The sequence below is a fragment of the Pogoniulus pusillus genome, chromosome 11, assembly GCF_015220805.1.
Source record: "Pogoniulus pusillus isolate bPogPus1 chromosome 11, bPogPus1.pri, whole genome shotgun sequence".
Classification (NCBI taxonomy): Eukaryota; Metazoa; Chordata; class Aves; order Piciformes; family Lybiidae; genus Pogoniulus; species Pogoniulus pusillus.
In genome coordinates, this window is record NC_087274.1 from 18,440,345 (window position 1) to 18,446,315 (window position 5,971).

At 44.9% G+C, this 5,971-nt stretch overlaps 1 long non-coding RNA gene across 1 annotated transcript; it reads left to right on the forward strand.

Annotated features, from left to right (window-relative positions):
• Nucleotides 1–894: 894 nt before the first annotated feature.
• On the forward strand, nucleotides 895–5,575 carry LOC135179757 (uncharacterized). The gene is made up of 3 exons (XR_010304106.1): nucleotides 895–1,083; nucleotides 1,601–1,644; nucleotides 5,290–5,575. It is a non-coding gene; the product is annotated as an uncharacterized LOC135179757 (long non-coding RNA).
• The last annotated feature ends 396 nt before the right edge of the window (nucleotides 5,576–5,971 follow it).

Sequence of the window (5,971 nt, forward strand, 5' to 3'; positions counted from 1 at the left end):
GGCCTTGCAGACATCCAGACAGAGGACATCCATAGCTCTTCTCTTGGCCACTGATGTAGTCATTCCATCACTGGAGGCTACTAGGTTGGTCATGGGAAATTTCTCTAGTTATGGCCTTATTTCCATTTTGTCACATCAGCGAGGCAGCCTAGCTGGAGTTCGGTGGAGAGCAAGGAAGGCAGGTGGCAGAAGTTTAATATCAGTAATATTGAAGCAGAGATTAGGAAACGAGAAATGGTGAGGCTGCAGACAAATGTTTTGTTACCTTAAAGGAAACAAATCACATTTTCTAAGCACAGAGATAAATCAATGTGAGATGAGGGAATCAGGGAGAACAAAACCCATGTTTCTAAATAAAGAGAAGGAATAGGAGTGACAGCATATGAAGTGTGAGATTACTTAATTGCTGTGTAGAGAAAGTATCTAAGTGCCTTTCCAAGGTCACTCAGAGAATGCAATCCACATCATTTTCCTTTCCAGAGTCACCCTAGTTTATGCTTAATTAAACTATGCAAGCTCTGCACACTCTAGAAAATGCCCTTTTTATTACATTGTAGGCAATTTGCATTTCTGAAGGGCATTTGGGAACCATGACATCACCAGAATGAAGGGCTTCTGGTAGCCTTGCTCCCATTTTTATTCATTTACAATTGTTGACTTCTATTCCAAAGTTCATTTCTATTTCCTGCTCGGACATTAGCACTGGATTGTACAAGAATGCTCATTTTCCAACTTCAGTGGCTGTTGCAGTTCTTCTGACTCAGCAGCCCCCTGGGGCTGACTCATCCTCCAGCTGCAGGTGTGCCCTGACAGTTAATTCTCCATTTTAGTCCCATGAACGAAAGGCTGGGGGGGGGGGGGGTGGGGGGGTGGTCAAGAAAGCGGGGGGGGTGGTCAAGAAAGCATTCACCACCCACTGCAGGTGGGGTCTGTGTGGATGGAGCCCGGGCTGGCCGATGGAAGGATGAGGCAGCACTACCCTTACCTTGTTCAGTCTCCCCTACTTCCTTTCCCTCTGATCTTGCCAGTATGGTAAATGGTTTTGCTAGAGTTTTACAGAAAGCAGAGCAGTGATGAGGCCAGGTTGGTGCAGATTCACTTGGGGTGTTTGTGAGAGCAAACTTCAAATAGAAAGGGCAAACAGAAGTTAAATTAGCAGCTGTGGTTAATGGCATCTGCCTACTATTTGTTTGTAAACTTTGTACCCTGGAGGTCTCCTTGGACCCCCAGCTTCTCCTGGTTCCTGCTGACAGCATTTTCTGACTCTGCTTTGAATCATTAGTATCTGGGGAGAAAACTGCAGGCCTTTCATTTTGGAGGAAGGCTCATTACAATTATCTGTGCCTCTGTCACCTCGGGATCTGATTACGGTGCTGGGGTTGCACCTTGAAATCGTTACAATTAAGACTTAATGAAGTGAGTAACCACAGAGTCCTGCAGTTACTCCCCACCTACTTATTGCATCTGCCTCTCTCACAGGAGTAGCTACCACTTGATTTTTATGATTATTTTTTAAAAGTGAAAGCTGTTGTTTTGAGTTTGCCTTACAAAACCTCACACAGCTGGGACTTAGGGTCTCTCCTTCTCCATCACCACACAGGCTGGATGAGCGTGGACCATGCTGCTGGCTGAACATGGATGCAGGTAGGAGAAAACCCTCAGACATTTGCAGCTTTTGGAGCTGGGAAATGATAAGGAAATCCTGGGAGACAAGTGTGTGGTGAGGGCCATGCTGAATCCCAGTTCCACCCCACATGACAGCAGAGATGCAGGCAGCTGTTGTGCCCGAGCCAGCCTGCTCCAGCGCTGTGGCAGCTCTATGGGTCCCAGAGTGCTTTAAGGATGTACCTGACCTAAGCCAAGAGAAGAGGTGCCTTCTTGCCATCTTTGGCTTGAAACAGGGTGTACAAGTTTACAGATGCACTTCCCCACTCCAGGCTAGTAGCTAATAGTGATTGGTTCCTTTGCTTTTCTCAGATATGGATGAAGACAGATTTGGGGGTAAAATGGAAGTTAATAGAGAGTTTGTCTTCTTTCAGTTTTCTTTCTTTCCCCTTTGCTCCCCATTTATTTGCCTCTGTTTTCCTAATCACTGAGAGGTTATGACATCTGAAGCCCAGAGGTGAGGACTCTTACACCATTCTCCCTGAAGTGACAGCTGAGATATTTATCGTTGTTGTTGTAGGGAGACTAATTTCCACATCTGCAGGTCAGATGGGGGTAATTTGCCTTTTAATATTTTTGATGGACTATCAACAAGGCCAAACTGGCACAAATCCTGATCCTTTGGTGTAGTGGGCAGAGGAGAAAAAAAAATGGGTTTGCAGCTTGGTGTCTGGAAGCTCTGGGACCCTTTTTCTCAATAAAGAGCCCAGTTTCCTCATGGAAGATGCAGAGGGAAATGCTGAACTACCTATCCATGAAAGTAATATATTAAAAAGCTCTTTTAAAAAGGCACTGACATCAGAGTCCTGCTCTACTCTAGGCTGTTCTGGCAAATGGGACTAGGGCTTTGAACATCACAGGGTCACAGAACGTTAGGGGTTGGAAAGGACCTCAGACGACCATGGCAGTGGTACCCCCTGTGTTGTAGCTTGATACACAGTAGTTACAGGGAATATTTCTAAAATGCCTGGGGCTTTAGGACTTAATGATCTTTTTAACCAAAATGATTCTCTGCTTCAGATAGGCACAGCTTTAGTAGTAGCAGGGGCCAGGAGGGATTTACTTGCTGATGTGCTTTAGGAGTAGCAGTATGAGAATTACCCTTTGAATCTGTGGGCTTATAAGAGATGCTGAAAGCTCCTGGCTGCCAGGTGGAGCTGTCCATGTTTTTTCCTCATCTGAATATGGGCACTGAGCCTTTTGAGGAGGTTCTCTTCAGTGAGCACTAGCAGCAAAGAATCTATTTGCAATATGTTGACTGTAAAGAGAGCTGTGCAAGTCTCTCTGCAGAGAGAAACGTTATGCTTGTTGCAGACACCAGCAGAGGCATCCTGGATTCCTTAGGATAAAATGCAGAAAAGTTCACCTTTCAGATATTATTCAACTCCTTATTGGAGTTCTTCAGTGTTTGCTTTCCTAAGACTCCTTCTCCAGGTTCTATTTAGTGAGCTGAATATTAATTATGTTTTCTACCATCTTGGTCCATGTTGCTGAGGCCTATGCTAGGAAGGATGAACAATGTACTCGGGTATCAGAAAGGCTAATGAACTGAGCCAGAGCAGAAAATCTCAGACTGACTGAGATGAGAAGTGACCTCTGGAGGTCATCTGCTCCAAATACCCTGCCCAAGCAGGGTCACCTAGAGTCAGTTGCTCTGGACCAGTTCCAGAGGACTTTTGATGTCCAAGGATGGAGGCTCCATAACATTCCTAGGTAACCTGTGCAAGTGCTTGGTCACTCTTACAATGAAAAAGTTTCTTGTTTTTTTTTCTTGTATTCAGCTCCTCACTGTGGTGGGAGAGCAAAAAAAGAAATATATCACTTCTGGCCCCTTGCACAAAAAAAATCCAGCCATTCTAAGAATATTTCACACTCTGTTCCTATTATCCTCATCAAAATGTGGATAGATGAAATCACTTCCATGTCATTTGCAGCACCAAAGTGCTCCTAAGTATAGACTGAGCTTAGTGACCTTGTAGTGAATGTCAGCAGTCAGTTAAGTCACCACTTAGCACTGACACTGAAGCTATTTAGGAAGTAATGAGTTGGCACAGCATACTAACTTCTGGAATAACTGGGAGCTTGCTAATAATGTCTGATGCGTGCCCCACGCAGTGGTATAATTTAGGGAAGAGAGTGAATCACTCCTACTGCTCCCAACTGCAGCCCAAGGCATTAAATTTGTCTTCACTCAAAACATCTCAGGCTCATCCATGGATTTCTTCCCTGTTTTACTTCACCTTTACTTGTCTACACTGACAGCTAGCTCAGGACTTTCCCTTTCAGTCCAAGAAGGCCAACTGTCAGTAGTTATCCATGAACGCTGAGATAACACTACCATTTATCTAGGGTCATAACATCACCACATGGGCTTCTGCAAACCCTCTGATCTGGAGCAGGTCAGGAGTTACTGTCAGGGTCTCCCTGTGGGTGGGCTAAGGACAACATTTATTTGGTCCACTTTTATTTGTGGTAGGAAAGCTCAGTCATCCCCTAGTCACAGGGGAGACAGAGTCTGGTATCCATGTCCCGGGGCTCCCCAGAGACTTGGAGCAGAAGTAGGGAAGCAACCCCCTTCATTCATTGGAAATTATGTGTGTTTGTTGGGCATGGGCAGCATCCCAGGCTGTGTAAGGCGTTGTGCAAAGTGCTATAAGCAGTGGATTTGAGTTCCTCTGAGCAGCAGCAAATGGGGATAGGAGCTCCCTGGAGAGCAGCTCCTCCCACCTGGAAAGGGCACAGCATGTGGCAACTGCTGCAGCTTATCCTGTACAAAGCACATTTCAGTCTGGAGCACCTGATTTACATGAACAATGAACAAGAGAAACCGGGGAGAAGCTTGCTCCACTTTGTAGGGATAGGTTTTGAGCCTTCCTTTCCCTTATTTGGTAAAAGTTGACAAATCTTGTCACCAAGAAACCAAGGCACAGAGCTACCAACTGTTCTGTGTGTGAAAGCAGAAAGGAGGTCCTGTAGACAGCAATAAGGTCACCCCTGAGCCTCCTCCTCTCCAGGCTAACCAACCCCAGCTCCCTCAGCCTCTCCTCGTAGGGCTGTGCTCAAGGCCTCTCCCCAGCCTCGTCGCCCTTCTCTGGACACGCTCAAGCATCTCAATGTCCTTCCTAAACTGGGGGGCCCAGAACTGAACACAGTACTCAAGGTGTGGTCTAACCAGTGCAGAGCACAGGGGCAGCAAGACCTTGAGTAGGTACTCAGCTGTGCCATCTTGGTGTGCTGGTTGGTGACCCTCCAGTTACAGGTATTGCCTCCAGTGGGTATCACACCCGCATAACTCCGTATTTTTGTTTCAAGTTCTCAAATCAAGGCCAGTATTTGACTGGTTCTTCTAGGAAGGTACAAATATAATCCTTGAGGAGTACAGAGCTTCAGTCTGAGGCAGCTGCTGAGCAAGACAGAGCACTCCTTTCACTGAGTTTGTTCTCTAGTGTCAAGAAATCAAATCTGAATTTGCTCAGTTTAAACACATTTTCAGAAAAGATCTACATCCTATTACACAAGCATATGAAAATCAAAGGAAAATTGATTAGGAAAGGTTTCTATCTTCTGGGTTTGTGTTTTTTTTTTTTTACTGTTTCTTCTCTCTCTGAAATCTTTCACATGCAGATGTTGGTGGTTTGTCAAGCACACGGAAAAACAGCTCAGTTTCTGCAGATGCAAGGAAATAGAATATCTGAGGAAATTACAAAGAGTAGAAGCAAATGAAAGATCTCTTTCAATAACTTGCAAGGTTACAGAAAACAAGGATATTCATGAACCTGCTAAAGCGGAATGCAAAGCAAGGAGATTGTATTTACTTTAACAAGAAAGCTTTCTTTTTGTCTCTTTGTATTTAACCTCCAATTATTTGCATTGCCTCCTGTGGCAACAAATTAAATCCTTTGGAAATGTGTTTGCCTTTTGCCAGTAATATCTATTACAATAAAACATATGGCATTTATTGTCAAGAGCTGCACGAGAGATAAAGATGGAAATTCAAGACAGGTAAAAAGGAGCTATTATGCTGTGTGTTCAGCACACCAAGCTACTTAACCTCTTGTCTCTAGTCCTTCACTTTTCAGGTCAGCAGGCATTTGAAATGTTGCCAAGATAACATACTCCTTCTGCATGGGCTAGAGATTGCTCAGTAGTGACCTCTCTGCCCAGGTAAAGGCCAGGCTGAAGAAAGACTGCATGGCTCTAGGGATTTCTGCCTTGTGCTGCTTGGCTGCATACTGAGAAAGGCAGTGCAGGTAGTGATTACCAGCAGGTCATTAGATGCCTTTCAATAAACAGCATGAAGGAATCA